The 17,548-nt window shown below is 40.8% G+C and overlaps 1 long non-coding RNA gene and 1 pseudogene across 1 annotated transcript; both read left to right on the top strand.

Moving 5' to 3' along the window:
* The first annotated feature begins 830 nt into the window (after nucleotides 1-830).
* On the top strand, nucleotides 831-2,584 carry LOC124869639. The gene is made up of 4 exons (XR_007038629.1): nucleotides 831-952; nucleotides 1,629-1,709; nucleotides 2,264-2,344; nucleotides 2,475-2,584. It is a non-coding gene; the product is annotated as an uncharacterized LOC124869639 (long non-coding RNA).
* An 8,911-nt stretch (nucleotides 2,585-11,495) lies between these two features.
* LOC124869814 lies at nucleotides 11,496-12,328 on the top strand (annotated as a pseudogene).
* The last annotated feature ends 5,220 nt before the right edge of the window (nucleotides 12,329-17,548 follow it).

Below are 17,548 nucleotides of genomic sequence, written 5' to 3'. Positions count from 1 at the left end.
AGGGAATGCCATGATATGGCAGCCCAAACCATCACTGAGCCACCCCCATGCTTCACTCTGGGCATGCAACACTCTGGGTGGTTCGCTTCTTTGGGGCTTCTCCACACTGTAACTCTCCCAGATGTGGGGAAAACAGTAAAGGTGGACTCATCAGAGAACAATACATGTTTCACATTGTCCACAGCCCAAGATTTGCGCTCCTTGCACCATTGAAACCGACGTTTGGCATTGGCATGAGTGACCAAAGGTTTGGCTATAGCAGTCCGGCCGTGTATATTGATCCTGTGGAGCTCCAGACGGACAGTTCTGGTGGAAACAGGAGAGTTGAGGTGCACATTTAATTCTGCTGTGATTTGGGCAGCCGTGGTTTTATGTTTTTTGGATACAATCTGGGTTAGCACCTGAACATCCCTTTCAGACAGCTTCCTCTTGCGTCCACAGTTAATCCTGTTGGATGTGGTTCGTCCTTCTTGGTGGTATGCTGACATTACCCTGGATACCGTGGCTCTTGATACATCACAAAGACTTGCTGTCTTGGTCACAGATGCGCCAGCAAGACGTGCACCAACAATTTGTCCTCTTTTGAACTCTGTCACCCATAATGTTGTGTTTCAGTTTCATTGTCCAACCCCTGTAGTTTCCCTTAGTATTGTCACCAGACTAGTTTTTCCTCATGTCTCTGTGTTCCCTGCACTAGTAACCATAGTAACCTCCATTCCCTCAGTTACCTACACCTGGTCATCACACCTGTCATTTATCATCTGATTACCTGCCTCTCTTTCCCCTTGTTTTCCATTGCATTCCCTCTGTGTATTTACTCACTGGTTCCCCTTGTTCCCCGTCGGTTCTCCCTGTTTAGTTTAGTTCCTGTTATGTCCCTGCATTCTACCTGTTGTTTTCCTGTGTCTCCTGGTTCCAGTTCTGTAAGTCATTCTACTCAACATCATCAAAAGTAAGCTTTTCGTCTTACCATGTGACTCCCGAGCATTTTCCTGCATTCTGGTCCTATCCAACCTCAAATCGTGACAGTCTCTGCATCCCAGATACTAGATTCCACCCTCACCTCCTGACCTTTAAACTCTTAAGATCAACACACATTTGGAAAAATGCAGGCCATTCTCATCGATACTTTTCCGGCTGTTTCCATAGCATTTGAAGCCCTATAAATGTATCATGTTCAGTTTGTATTTTTTTTTTAAAGCTAGTGTCATGAAATGTCATCACACTAGCTGGCAGCAACATCCTTAACTGGAGATGTTGCTTCAATTCTGCCTTTGTCTTATGGTGATGCACAAGAAAGCTGTAGTTTTATGAGCAGTACATGTGTGTTGGTTTGTGTTCCTTTTAGTCTGTTCTGACTCTGTTATTGTAATTTTGTTTGGCAGGTCTAAAGATGACCTGAAGGTGATAGGAATACATTTCTTTTCTTCAGTTCCTATGGGAAAAACTAATAAGAGCAATCCCTCTTAATGTCACACACACTGTTAAATAAAGTGTTTTAGGTGCACTGCAGTGTCAGTAGATGTACACCAGATTATGTTTTAACATTTTCCCTTTAGTGTTCAAATTTGGTGGAATCTGGACTAAGGAGGTTTTAGGCTTCAGTATTTTTCAAATCTGTTTTTCAGGCCATTGGAAGAACCATACGACAAATAACGGCAGAGGATGGGACTGAAAGATGCAACGGTGTGGCCCCTCTTAACATCTAGGTCTGATGTTGCCCCTCTTCTTTTTCCCAAGTTGTCAGAAATTCTGTTTACACCACAGGCAATTAGGTCATTTTAAGGTATTTACACATTTCATAAAGTAATCATCTGAATTTTTGAATGCATCTACATTGCCGTGGAAAGTATTCGGTCTCTTGGTTTTGTTTTCATTGCTGTAAAAATAATCATGATCCAAGTAAATTGGTTTTGTGTACAAAGAAATATGAAAAATCATTGTGTCAATGTTATATTAAATTTGTACAGAGTAAAACAATTTGAATGAAAATATTTAATGAAGAATAAGTGCTTGCATGCTCTGTAGACATTTGATTTGACCTTATCACTGAAGAGGTTTGTTTGTGGGGTAAAAAGGCCAATTTATAATGACCATAATCGATTTATGACAATAAAAGCATAATCCAACCAAAGGGGTGAATTCTTTTTATAGAAATAGATGTGATAACTTTTTTTTCTAAATAACCAAGTTTGTAATCTTGTAAAAAACTTACACAGAAATTTGTTTTTTCAAATGCTTCTTGACAACGTGACATGGCCAGTTATGGACACAGATGATGAGGACTGTGATGTTGAGTCCATGTGCCACGTCACAGGTTTTCCCAGAACATTCATTGAAACAGGTGTGGCGTGTTCAAATTGAATAAAGCACCATTAATAAATGAATCTACACTATAAAGTTGATGTTGAAATAAAAACCGGATATTTATTTGCCATTGACATTTTGACCTTTTTCATTCTGTCTCCATTTAGCTTCTTCAGATACTCTGGCTCAGCTGCTGAGATTCTGGGATGGCTGGGAGGTGCTTCCTTCCGAACTCAAGGTGGAGATTTCTGGGGGGATTTTTCTTACCTCAGCAACGGGCTTTGAGACACTGAAGCTCCCAGCTTGTATAAAAACTATGACGACTTTAAGGAAGCACTTATTTCTGCCATACACAATTCACACTTTGGATTTGTTTAAGTATTCATTGGCAGATGCCATGCCAATTTGAAGTTCGGTTGTGTAAACCTTTTTTTAAACACATTTCCGCCCTTGGAGACATAATGCCAATTGGGCAAAGTTGTTTATTAAAAAGCTCTACTTAATATTAGAGTTAGAAAGCTGATAAACACAGACAAGTGTAAAATAAGACACAAGTGAACCAAGTAAGTTTGACTTGCAAGGATGAGACAGTCCTCTGCCAAAACAGCGACTTCCTTCTCACAAAGGGAGAAATCCTTGCACCAGCCCTTTATTTACAACTCACATTCCTACAAGCAAAAAGCGGGAATTGGTTCAGCCAATTCTTACAGAGATTTCAACCTAAAAGAGTATTCATTCCCATATATGGCATAAGCTTGTCATGTCCAGTGTAAGGATTATGATTATTGATTAATTAATATTTATCAAGAATTATAATTTAACATCATAATTTGAATTTTTTTCAATTTCTTAACCAAAAATTATGAATTACTTTCTTATAGAAATCAGAGATGTCCTCTGGTGTTGTGATTATGGGCTCAAAGCTCTTAACTACAATTAGCTATTCATCATTAATAATTGATAAATTATTAACCAAAACCACAAAATGTCACTATTTACTCAACCGCTGCACCGAAGGTGGGGGAACTTTGACCTTGTTTAGACAGATAAATCACTCTTGCATGAAATAAACACAAACGCTTCTCTTAATTATGTATATGAAGATTTATTGAAGCCAAACAATTCTAATATACCATTATTCTGGTCCAAAAACCTTCACCTAACAAACAAGCACTATTCTACACAAAGGGAATTATACACAAAGGGAATAAAAATGACAACCTAACGATAATAATAAAAGAAAAATATATGCGCATTAAGTGTCTATGAAGATCAAACCAGCAGTTTTATGGACACATTGTCAGGGCTAGCGAAATAGAGAACCCCAGAATGCAGACTAGCAGGCAGCATGATGCAAAAGGATTTAACTAACAAAAAACTCTCTCACAAGAAGAGGCAGGAACAAAACAATAAACGGACAGGCAAGATAGGCAAAAACAGACATGGGCAGGTTGGCAAAACAGGCTTGGCGTGGGCAACAGGACAGAGGTGACATGATCTGAAAACAAGACTTGAGCATGATTTGAAAATGTTTCCGCGAGGAATAAACAGGACAGGTGTGTATATATGGAGTGTGAACCAGGTGAAGCAAGGAGACAGATTAACTAGGTGCAGGTGATCCGAATAAACTTAATTGACAGGAGAGAACAAACGTGACTGAGCAAAACAGGAATTCAAGAATACAAACTAATAGAAACATAACTAGAAAAACATGAAACGAAAGCATAACCAGAACCATAAACCAAACTTGACAAAACATGAACAAGACTAAAACATGACCAGAAAAATAAACAGAAACATGATTCAAAACTTCAACTGAGAAATAAGACCAACAAAACCCGAAAACACCCACAAATCATAACACAAAATGTGTAATTTGGGTTAAATGGAAAGAGAAGTCCTCCTGGTGTGCTGATGTCTCGATTGCAGCGATCAGTTGATAAAACGGTGGGGCCACGCCCCTTTAGCCACTATCAGCTAATTTCCCCAAATCTCGAACAAAGAGTCATAAAACTCTGAGGCGGGAACTCAGTGGAAAAACTCCAGTAATAAAACTGGAAAAAAGGAGTGGTCTGGCGAGGCCCAGACTGCAGTTGCTTTGAATGAAAAACTTTTAAAAGTCCAACTTCTAAGTCCTGGCTGATTTGGGATCAGCCGGACAAAACATTAACCACGCACGATTCAGCAGTGCTTGCACAGTAAATCAAAACACAGCTCAGCATAAAACACTTCAATCAGTATTGCATGCAACAAGGTGATACCTTAGATTAACTACTGGTGATTCTAAATCACCTTAACTCTGCATCATCCTGCCCAGACATTTAAATGTACATATCCATTTTAATATAAAAAGAACAAAATTACTTTGACATTGATTTCTTCTCTCCACTATTTGAGGATGGGTCAGTCTAAAGAAAAATGAGGGAGGGGGATCGCGTGTCCGTGATCAAATCAATAAAAAGAAAACGGTAACTTCTCATCCGTCCAGGAGGAGAAAATATGAAGAACCGTTAGTCGACTGAATCGACAAGGAGGAAACTCACCTCCTTGGAAATAAAACCTCTGTGGGTTTTTCACCTGCGCCGGGTGTCGGCGTGGTCTTTGATTGGTATATGAATCTTCTGACCTTCTTGTATCAGACAGATTTCCAGCTTTCAAGCTCTTCCGGGAATGGCCTTGTGAAGCCAAAGTTCGCCTGCGAGCTTTTGTCTCTCCAGATATGCGCCTCCGTTGCGTCGTCTGCTGGAAATGGCCACGAAACTTTATTTTCTGCGGGTTTTATAATCCTGGGTGACGTCAGAGCGGCGATGTCTGTTGAGTTGCGCATGTTCAACTGTGCGACCAAAATGGATGACTCCAACACCAGGGAGTGATCCACTGTAGACCGCATTCCTTAACCTTCCACAAACACTTTTTCACAAAAAAAAGGAATCATAGGAATCATCTTAACTATAGTAGAACTTCAGACACAAACATGATTTAAGTTAAACAATGATAACTTATATACATTTTTCCAACACTTCACAAAATTGCTTAGTTGTTCTGCAGGTGTAATTTAATGAACAGACTTAAACACATTCTTTTATTTTAAATAAAAAAGCAAATTGTACTTTCAGGTGTACTTTTTCACCTTCAGTCTAAACAAAAAGTCTACTTTGGATATTAATCCCTTCTGATTCTTGACTAAACTTGCACCATTTCCAAGTATGAGTTGATTGCTGCAGCTAAAGAAATTCCTGGAACAGGCAAAATGGCAACTTCTTCATCTAAGAGCTGATGGGGCAGCTTAATATCTGGGACTGACACTGTTGCTCCATGATGAGTGTGAGGCCTGTTCCAGTAAATCCCATGTTCATATTTGTCATTATGGGTCTTAAATGTATTTTAGATACAGTTCATACCCCTGGCAGATTTAGATTCAAGTCAATCTTTCCACTGATTGTTAAGTAAAATTTACATTTTGGAACAGCCCCATCAGAGTCCTGACTTGAATCTGATAGAGAATCTGTGAAGTGTGCTAAAGATTAGGGTGATGGCGAGAAGGCCTTCCAACCTCAAAGACTTGGAGCTCTTCACTAAAGAGAAACTGTCAAAATACAAATAAAATTGTTATACGTCAAAAAAGCTAGTCAGCTAATGTAAACAGGCTTTGGTTGTTGTCATGCTAAAAATTGTTTATATTAATTATTTAAAAATATATTTTTTATATTTGTATGTAAATAAAAATTTATACATATATTTTTTTAAAATAATTACTCCTTTTACATTGTTATTATCTTTGCAGAGATGCTTGTCTCATTTCTTCTCAGAAACCAACTTCTTGGTTGAATGAAAATAACCTAATCTAAATCTGCCAGGGGTATGAATAATTTTAGGCTTAACTGTAACATCCTAAATTTATAAGCCAGTTTTTTTTCAATGCAATTTATTTTTTGAGAAATACACTGTTGGCTTCTTTCTGTGTGTTGTAGTTGTGGCTATGGCGTTATGGTTTTATGCCAGGTGAGGGATAAAGCAATTTATGCAGACATCCCATTCCATGGGTCATAGAATAAGCCATGATCAATATTTGGCAAAGGAAATAGTACTATTTTGTCTATTTGGTTAATGTTTTCCGTGTGGGAAGGGTTGTGCACAGCAAGATCTATTAAATATGATCCCTCAGAGTGAAACAAGAGTACGTTTAGGCAGCAGTTATTTTTTAAGGGTCATTAAATTAGGCCATGATAACTTGTTGGCAGGTGAAATACCAAGATATTGTCAATGCTGGGCTTTTCTTTAGTGTGGGATGGACTGTGTCCAGTAAGATCTATGAAATATAATCCCTCTAAATGAAAAAGAATGTGCATTCAGTGAGATCTGTGAAATACATTCCTGTAGAGTGAAACATGGTAATATAAGGCAGAAATTGCATTTTATTGGTCAGGAAATATTGGCCATAATCAATTTTTTAGCAGAGAAAAACATGAATTTTTGGCCAGTTGGGAATTAATGCATCTAGTGATATCTGTAAAATATAATTCCTCTGAGTAGAATAGAGCTGGTAATCTTCAAAGTTGGCAAAGTTTTCATTGTGCACAGTACTATCTGTTCTAAATATTTTTCTAAATAAATAAATAAATAATAACCCCCATAAAAAAAGGATGTAGGTCAAAAAATGTTTTTTTTTTACTTTATCGTTTATTGAGGTACATCAATTACAGTACAATTACGTGACATAATGGTTCTAAATCTAAACAAGGTTAGTGCAGATAAATTGTCAAAAGCTTATTTTTATTGCTATAGTTTAGGATGTTAATTTGCAGATATTTATGACAAACGACGAACAGGTGAAACCGACTCTTTTTCGGGAAGAACTTTGCCAGTTTTATCAGGACCAAAGGATAAACGAGACACACCTTTACTGTAACCATGACCATACAAATATAACTGTTTTATAGGTGTTAATATTGTTTATTTTATTTTTTATTGTATTTTGCAATAAAACAAAGGTTCCAGACCTTAGTCACAGTTGCCAAAATTATTTCCAGCCTTATCTTGCCATGGGTAAGGTGAAGTGCACCAATCTCACTTGCAGCACAACACTCGTATAACATGATGATGTCACCCTTGCACTTCACAGTTTGGATGGCGAGGGCTTCCTCCTTTGACCAAATGTAAAGATGGGAATTAATGATTAATTATTTGTCTCCTTTAATGTTTCTACATTAAACATGTCTTATAGCAGCAAACAAGCTCTAACAGTCCCACGGCATTCCTCATCTTCTCAGTATGGAGAGAGGGCAGTGCTGTGAGGGGTCCGAGTTGATTCTGATCTCACCAAAGCTTCAAACTAAAATATGTCTACAGTTAGATGGAGGCATCAACCGCTAGCCAAAATGGGCATTGGTACCGATTTTGTGTCCTGTTCCATTTCTTCTCAGGACAGCAAACTGGTTATAATTTTTTAATCAAATACATTGTTAATATTTTTAATATTATTTATTTACTTAAATTTTTTATATAGCGAGAAGGAACGATGGACATGAAGTAGAAAGTAAAAAAGGCAAACTCAATGACAGAATTTAGGCATAACATGGTTAATGAAGTTGGCTAATACCAATTCTATTGAGCTCATTTTCTTTCTCTAAAGGCCTCCAGACTTGGAGAATACAGAAATCAAATTTCATACTTTTCTAGATTTCATATGACCGCTGTCCCCAATGTAAAACTTCAGTTTAGGAAACATTTTTCATTAAAAAGATCCCCACCCTGATGCTCCTTTCCACCTGCCTCACCCGGAGAGCCAGACTGCCGCTGCTTTGACCTTTTTTGTGTGGCTCTGGCTCCTTCGTCCGAATGGACACAGAGGCGATGCTTCTTTGTGGCTGTGTACTATGTTTGCTGCCTGCAGCTTTTTTGTTGCTGCTGACATCTGGATCACAGCCACAGGGAGAATCTGCATGTGCTTCCTCATCAGCAAGTTTCTGGAGGTCCATTGATGGCTACAAGGGTGAGCGACTGCTTGGCCAAGTCTCTTTTTGCCAAGCAGTGTGTTGTGGCTCACCACATTAGGCACTAGCTGTGCTGTAAGGACCTCCCTTGCTGGTAAGTACGGGAATTGCAAGGAGCCGGCCTTTGCCCACTAGTCTATGGCAGCGCTGCATGCCCAAAACAGGTGCCTCACCGACTCAGGCCTGTCACAACCAGGTCGGGGGCATGTATATATCGCTGACATACCCTGGGAGTGCATGATGGACCTGACTGGGAGAATACCATGAGCCACCATTCTGTTTGGAAAAATAGGATGGTTCATGTTGCACAAAACAATTGTGAGGCTGCGCACTGGAGTCACTGGTTTCAAGAAAAGATGGGTCCAAAGCATGGCTTGGTGTGTGGAATGATGGCATCTTTGGTTTATGTAATGGAAACTTCCACAGGGTATACAAGTGAACAAGACGTAGAATTTTAGCTCCTGTTGATCCCAAAAAAGTTCCAAGTTTTAAACTTGACAAAGACTAGATGATGATTGGAAGGATCATACTTGGGTGATGAGCTGGGTGAAAAATCCTCCACTTTAAAAGACCGATCCGTGGCGAAACTACCAGCTTTGCTCTGGTCACTCTCCATGTTTCAATATGTCAAATCAAGGTAGCTGTCACTTTTCCTCGTCCTGACCACACCCACGTATAACCCCGTCCGCTCATCCAAGCTATCAGTATTTCTTGGCACTGCCCACATTGGTAGAATTTTTCCCAATATGCCTGGGAGCGGGGTTGTGCTTTTACATGGGGTTTAGTTACACTTTAAGAAGCCCCTGTATTACATGGGCAAAAGGAGTTTACCAGCAATGACTATTTGCATCAATCTACACCCTCTGACCAAAAAACTGAATCACCAAGTCAGCACCCAATAGAAATGGTCAAAGTCAATTTTAATTTGGTACCAACACTGGGCCACAATAACATATGTATGCCCCATATGTCAGACAACGACACGAAACGCCCACCCAGGCTCATTGTCCCATGTAGGGCAAACAGATATCTGGTTCCTACACTGGTAACCATGAAAACTATACACCACCCATGCCAGGCAATGCCACGAAACGCCCACCCAGGCTCATTGCTGCGCATGTGGGGTATACAGATATCATGGTGACCAATGTAGGAACCACATATCTGTATGCTCTACATGCTCGGCAACAGCACAAACAGAGGAGAAGAAACGTTTGATGACATTGGGTTCCTTGGCTAGCTTTAATATTTCCGCTTTGCAAACAGAAATTATTGCCTTGTCTATGTTTGAGTCGTTCAAACCCAAAAATAAGAGAACATTTGTTTGTGAGCAGTCAATCTTTTTAGAGACCACTCTCAATATGTCAGTGCTGAGTTTATTTAGACTATTTTGGATGTTTTTAAATCTTGTCCCTCCACCTCAGCATAGATTTTCTCAGACAGCCTCTTGGTGAAGGCTTGAAAGTGTTTGTAGTGGCAACTTATCTTTGATTTTGTTACGGCCTGCTTAACAAGTGCATTAAAAAGAAGGATGATGGTTGACTGCTGCTCCTCCTTCTCTGAGCCTGGACCCAATGACAGCGGCTCAACAACCCCTGTGGTAGCCTCTGGGGCCTGCTTAAATTTATATTTATTTCTATCCTTTACTTGAGGAATCTGTTCCGCAGACACAGATTTTTCCACCTCTGCAACTTCTTATTCTTTCTCCTCTTCAATGACTTTTACCCCTATTGATAGGTTTGATTCTTCTGGCATGTAGCTTTGCACCGCTGTAACTTCTTTGTCATTATCTCCCAGTTCTTCTTGAATGACAGATAACAATTCTGGTGCAACTCTGTTGTGTCGTCCCTCAGTGCATTTTTGAAGGAACTTCTTAATTTTGACTCCAACACCTTTGTTCTTCTGTTTTCATGCATCTTTTGCAGATGTTGTACAGAACAAAGGTGCTATATTCCTACACAAGGTCCAACAGCAGCTTCTTTAACTTGGATTTGGTGTCACCATCTGGTTGTCCTAAGGCCAAATCCGTGCTCTCATCCAATGAGATGAAAAACAAAAAGTTTTTGATCACTGGTATGATCTTGTCCACAGAAATAACTGGGACTGCTCGAGCCTTTGAACTGATGGAGGCGTTCATGGCTTCTTTAGTTTGCACTGGTTGGTAAAGCAAACTCTAGGGTTATTGACTAATCACAAACTATATCGTTTTTTTCGCAAGTTATCTTGTTTTCTCTCACCAAAGTATGTCTGTCTGTCACAAGAAAAGTGCCAGATGTAAGGAATTATTCCGTGACAGGGTCATAAAAGGCAAAGAACCCCTGTGATGTCCCAACTATCAAAGGAACAATGCATTTAAGAAAAGCTCCAACCACAAATGCGTGTGGGGGACCATGTTCCTAATGGTGTGTGTATGTATGTGTTTTATGTTCACGTACAACCCCTCCTGCACCTTCCTCCTCTCCTCTTCTGTCTTATTATTGTCATTTTATTTTTCGTATTCCCTCGCCGCCATTCGTACTTGCGTGCGAACACCCTACAGCCTGTAAGGCCTCGAACATCTCGGAACCCATACCCGCTTGTAACCCACCTCTTACAGTGAAAGAGGAAAGCAGGACGACGTGGAAAAAGAGATCTAAGGGGTTAAAGAGAACTAAGAGGAGAGCAGTGCGGCGGCGGTGGTGAAAGAGAACTAAGGAGCAAAAGAGAACCAAGGAGCACTAGCTCTAGTGCAAGATGAACAGGCTGAGGTCTCGTTCTCCACCTCCTCCTCCTCCTCCCTGTCCTTCTTCTCCTCTTCCATCTCCTGGTACTCCTGTTTGTCGGTGTAGCTCCGGTCGTCCGCACACTCGTCCTCATCCTTCAACTTCTTCTCTTATGACTTCTTCTTGCCCTCCTGTTTGTCGTCGGCGTCCTCCCGGTCCTCCTCGCTCTCGTCCTCCTCCATTCTTCACCTTCTCGCCCGTCTCATCTTCCAATCTCCTCTCACCTCTCCCTGTCTCTTCTCCTCTGCTCTCCTGTCTCCTCCCCTCTCCCATCTCATCTGCCAATCTCCTCTCTCATCTTTCAATCTCTCCCATCTACCCCCCCATGTGTCTGCCTCTGCACCTGCGCCTTCCGCCAGTACATACCCAGCAAGCCGGGCAAGTAAGGGATCAAGCTGTGGGTGGCCTGTGATGCCAAGTCCAGTATGCGTGGATGAATAACGTGTACACAGGCAGGCCACTTGGCAACCAAGGTTCTGAGAAGGATTTGGGGATGCAAGTGGTGCTCGGTCTGACTCGAGGACTCGGAGCACGCAACGTGACGCAACAACCTTTTCACCTCGTACCGGGTCGCCGAGCGTCTGCTAGCTGGAGGAGAAGGAGAAGAAGGAGGAGGAGGAGGAGGAGGAGGAAGGAGCAGAAGCAGAAGCAGCAGCAGAAGCAGCAGCGGGAACAGAAGTGGGAAGTGTGGCTGCCTGCTGCCATCCTGATCGTACCTAACCTGGTGTTTGCCCGAGTCCAGGATGTACAGGACGTAAGCTACTCCAGCTACCTCTTCGCAGAGGACAGCGTTGGTTCCAGTGCGTTCTGTCTGCGCATCTACCCAGCGGAACGCGGTCTGACGTGGACGGAGGTTTTCCGCTTCCAGCCCATCCTGTCTTCGTCCTACCCGGACTGGTCATCCTCGTCTGCTACTGTATCATCATCTCCAGTCTCTCCTGAGGAGCCAAGGGCCAGGTGCTGAAGAAGAAGAAAGCACTGAAGAAGACGGTGATCCTCGTCGTTTGCTTCTTCGGCTACTGGTTGCCCTACTGCCTCTGCATCTTTGTGGGGACCCTTGGGATGCTGAACGTCTTCGTGTTCTCTAGCTGCGAGGTGCAGCAGGCGGTGGAGACGTGGATCTCCGTCACTGAAGCGCTGGCCCACTTCCACTGCTGCCTGAACCCCATCCTCTATGCCTTCCTGGGTGTGAAGTTCAACCAAACCGGCAGGAGCATGCTAGCGATCATTATCAGCAGCAGCGGCGGCAGCGGCGGTGGTGGCTGATGGAGCCAGAAAGCGACTCCCCTGTCCACAGAGTCCAAGTCTTCCGGCGTTTTGTCAAGTTGACCGACGGATGATGTTTGGAGTTTGTGGACCTTTTACTCTCATGAGAGACTAAAGAAAGACAAACAAACGAGAACAAAATAAAAACAACTAAGCTTTATTTTATTTGTAAAATTTTTTTTTTGGAAAGAACTTACTACATTTTGTACACACGGGCCTGCACCCAGGTCTTTGCATGCCTCGAAAACTGCAACTGTGTGTTTTTGTTACATTACCTTGCATTTGTTTTTGGCTCTGACTGTAATGCTCAACTAGGTGCTCCGTTTTTAATTGGTTCTTAACCGTTTTTTTATCCACTAGTAGCTGCTGTTGGAAACCTTGTACTTACTTTTCTGTATCTTTGTGTGTGTGTGTGTGTGTGTGTTCACACTTAGGTGGCCTGAATAAGTAAAAGCCATGTCGTGTCAGATGTCTTCACTCTTCTGAAGCAACAAAGGACAGAGTACGACTAACCCCCCCCCGTATTCTCCGTATTCTCTCCTGACTCCTCTGGAATCTCTGATATTTTGGGTCGGAACCACCCTCTGTCTCCCTACGTCTTCCACTCTACGTCCTCCTTATCCTCTTCATCGGGAGCGTTGTCTCCAGACAAGTTTGTGGAATTGAGTACCTTGCACGAAGAGACTGAGGAGGAATGAGAGAGTGTCGTCGATGGCGATACGGGACCGGGACGAGGGATGAGGTTGACGGATAGATGAATATCTTCCGCGCTCATATCTACTGTGAGTAGCGGGTTTCTTCATTTGCTCAACGCGACATGTGATAAATTCTACCGAGAAAGCTGCGGCTGTGACACATGTCACTCCAGCCCAAATCGACACCGATGCCCGGTTGATGTGGATGAGGATTATTATCAACTCCATCACAATCCCATCGTGTATCGACTCCGAACTCCGCATCTCATTCCTGCTATTTAGAGTCTGCTGACTCTGCGAAGCCTAAAAGCAGAGGATGAGACTGTGTTCATTTTATTTTATTCCCTCACCCCTCCCTGCTCGCTGTCCCAGATGGGGTCGAGTGGACCCCGGCTATGCTTTTCATTTTATTTAGACAAACTAATATTTACCCGGTTATTTACCCAGTTCATCATCATTTTAAATATTCCTTAAGATAAATCCGCAGAGTATTATTCACTGGTTTTTGGTATACAGCTACCTGAAGATGCTATGCCTTTAGGTTTGTAGCAGCAAATTGCTTCTTCTTTAATAAAAACATGAGGTTGTGTAGGAGGTGGAAAGCTACAAAGATGGCAATCTCCACTCTTGTCATTTCCTTTTCTGATTTCTATTCAGATTCTACTCTGATTCTGTGTCTACTGCAGAAGCTTTGTGTCTGATCTTTTCCGAATCCAGCATGGCTGCCATTTTCCTTTTCTTTCCCCGAGATGTTTCTCCGTTCATGCCCCTCGATGTTTCTCGCCCTTCACTGTGTTTGTGTGTGAGCAGCCTTTCAGCTGGCCCCTGCTTGTCAGCTGATTGCAGATAATTACAGCTATTTGACTGCAGTATTTACAGCCAGCCTATCTACAGGCTCTTACGGACGGAGAACATGCCAAGCAGATGCCCTTAACCGCCTTAACTCGCCTCTGTGGATAACTACAGGCATAATGGTGCTGCAAATTTGACAGAAGAAAAGTCAGATATCAATCCCATGCTGTTGATATCAGGTTGTAGCACTTAATGGTGAGAACCATTCTGAAACACAAAATGTTTGCATTGGAAGTGAAGTAAAACCTGCTGTTGAATTCAGTAACAACATTATATTACTATTTACCAATGTAGGATTTCACAATCTATGTATAATACTACTACTGTATACTACTGTGTTGGCCACAATTTGCTGGCATATCTGGAAAAGATGTATAAAAAGCCTTGAAATAAATGAAAGTTTTATTGCATTATTGCTGCAGCAGAATGTCACACTGAGAATGTGAGAAAAATCCATCTAATCTGACAACAATTTAGTGCAAAAATAGCAAACTAGGAAATAACTATTTAAAAAAAATCAGTAACTACTTAAATAATGTAACTGAGAATTTTTAAAATGTAATTGTCTTTTTTTTAAGTTGATCAGGATTTTTTGAGAACACTACTTGGCACTAAGCTGGGAAAGGACTGGCATTTATCTCGAAACAGTACACAGTGTTGGTTGAGGGCGGTAAAAAATCTGCAGAGGTCACTGTTAGAGAACTGCTGCAAAGAGTCCTGTAATAGTGTCACCAAATTTACATAAAAACTATCAGACCCTATCTGCAGAGTGGTGAAAATGTAAAGGGGGCACCCCTTTAAGATTTTTTCGGTTTTTGCTTTGCCACACTTAAATGTGTCAGATTATTAACAAAATCTAACATCTGACAAAGATAACCTGAAAAGATGCAGATTTTTAAAAATTATTTATTTTGAAGAAACAAGCTGTCATTAAGCATTTCTGATAACTTGAGTCTTAAATATTGGTGTAGGGAAGTTAGACTCATTCACCCACATTGGAGGGGTTTAGAGCATGACCATGTCTGTTTAATGCCACAGCAGTCAACTGGATTTAAGTCTAGACTTTGACTAGGCCGCTCTAAAACCTTTCTTGTTGTTTTAGCTGTTCAGACGTGGACCTTTTTTTGTGCTTTGGATCACTCTCCTGCTGCATAACCCAAGTGCACTTAAGCTTACAGTCATAAACTGATTGTAAAGTGATCAGGATTTTCCAGTAATGAGTCATGGTTCTATCAATTATTGCAAGTCATCCATCTTGAAATGTTAACAAGTGTGATTATCAGTGCTTTAGATATTGTTGTGAGTTCTTTTGTGACCCCCTGGATGAATAATTGTGTTCTCTGGTTAACTTTGGTTGACCAAAGCCTAATAAAGGGCTTTGTAACACTTTCCAGACTAATAGATGTTAATGACGTCTTCTGGTTTCTTACCTGTTCTTAAATTTCTTTAGATCAGGACACAATGTGTCAAGTGAAATCAAATTCAGCTTTCTAAATCCTTGGTTGATTTGGGATTTATCGGGTGGGACAATTGTTTTTTCACATAGAGCCAGGTTGGTTTGGATAGGTTTGTTTCCTTTAATGAGATCATAACTTGAAAACTGCATTTTGTATTTATACAGGTTGTCTGCTGAAGCATGTGTGACAAAAAAGTAAATTAGACGAAATCTGTCAGAGAGAAAATACCTTTTCGCAGCATCTTACACGCCCATTGGCCTTTTAAAAGTCTTTTTAATTCTGAGTGGGTTTAGTTTGAAACAAAGAATGAATATGTCCGCAAACACCTCATGTCCACTGTTATGCATGGATGAGGATTTCTGATGCAGTGGGTCTGTTTCACTTCCAAAGGTGTCGGGAATGTTGTTAGTGCATAGCATTGCAACCTCTTTAAAATACCAAGGCATTTTAATTATAAATCTTATGGCCTCTACCAATAAACTTAAAATGTCTCGTCATTAAATCTTGTTGCAGGAATATTGATCTGAAACAAAAGGCAAAATCAACACAAGAAATGGTTCACCAGATGTAAAAATCATCATCGTTTAATGGTCAACCATGTCCCTATACCTAAACGCTATGGAAAACCTGTGACATGAGCTGAAACATCTAGTTTCAGTGTAATTTTTATATAAACCAGCTTCATCTCTCCTATATGAGACTGATCCCAGCTTGAAGGAATATAATTGTTCCTGAGCAATCGTACATTAGCGACATGCCTCACTGCTCAGTGCTATATCCAGCACAGAATGAGTCAGACTCTCTATGATGACAGCTTTCCTTGTCTTTCACCCTCTGTTTCCCTCATTCCCTGCTTATCAGTTTTTTTCCCCCCATCTCCTTTTTCTTTGGATCTGTTTGTTGTTTTCTGCATCTGTCCTTCTTCCCACTCCCCAGTTTGTCTCCAGCTTTCATAAATGGCAAAACAGGAGAAGTGAGAATGCATCATCTTACTCTCTGAGCAGGAAACTCACTTCTGTCTGTTACCTTTTGTCATGGGGAGTACTGGCAGCTGCTGCACACTTGACCACCGGCAAAAGAAGGAAAAACATAATTGGGATATAAATTTTCTCTTGTTAAGTTTCTAAAGATGTCTCTCCAGAATTCCTTCCTTCTTACCATTTGATATTCATGTTAAACTTTATTTTAAAAATTAAACCATAAAGTTCAAAGCAGCAGCTTTATGGTTAGACATTTCCCAGTGATGAAACAAGATGGAGAGGAAAAAAGAAAAGGAAAAGAAGAATGAACCATAACAAATACATTCCTTAACTTTCAATACATAACTGGAAATAATATTCTATCTTATGTTTTGCAGAATATTTCCTTATGTTCATATTTTAGGCATCAACCTTGAGGAAAACCTGTGAGCAGCTGCTCCTATTAGCACAATAATGATGCATTTGTTTTTCAGAATTACCACCAACAACACAACACCACTATCGACATATGCATTAAAAGTTTCAAACCATCCCAAACAGGAAATGCAGCCCTGTTGCACAAACAATGAAAGGCATGTTTAAACAAATTTTAGTTCCTAAGGACCAATCCCACCACCCTGCAGCCCTATGAAAAATCTTGATTATGTTTCTATTTTAAGCATTAATAGAGACAAACCTGTGAGCAGTTTCTTAGTTTACTGTAAACAGACGTTTTTTCAGAAATGGCACTAACAGCATATGCATTAAAGGTTTAAGACAATTCAAAACTGGAAATGTATCCCTCCCACACAAACGCTGATAAGCATGCTCATTACCAATTTCAGGTCTATAGGTTAATTTTATTTTAAGTCCAAATCCTACCACAAAGTACGTGTATTTTGGGCTGCTAGTGGCTGCGTCTGGCTGAAACACACAAACATTAAAGCTACGCTTGTAAATTTTCTGGTGTGATCAGCTCAAAGATAAGTTAGCCTGTAAGAATGGACCCAAGTACGTGGAGGTACTAATTTATTTTGCCATCAAAGTGGACAACAGTATCAGAAAACAAAATATGACAGAAATAAAAGATTCAATTAACCACACATGAGCAGCAAAGTTTTCATTTCATAAATGTTTATATTGTTTGGCTCCAGGCCACTACATTACTTCCTGCCTGATGCAACCAATAAGTTGGAGCCTGCCCGTAAAAATGGGAATACTGGCTATTAACCAAAATATTGTTTTTTTTCTTTGTCA

The sequence above is a fragment of the Girardinichthys multiradiatus genome, chromosome 6 (genome assembly GCF_021462225.1).
Source record: "Girardinichthys multiradiatus isolate DD_20200921_A chromosome 6, DD_fGirMul_XY1, whole genome shotgun sequence".
In the NCBI taxonomy this organism is placed as follows: Eukaryota; Metazoa; Chordata; class Actinopteri; order Cyprinodontiformes; family Goodeidae; genus Girardinichthys; species Girardinichthys multiradiatus.
The sequence above is the reverse complement of the archived record's forward strand: the minus strand, read 5'-3'. Positions and strand labels throughout refer to the sequence as shown.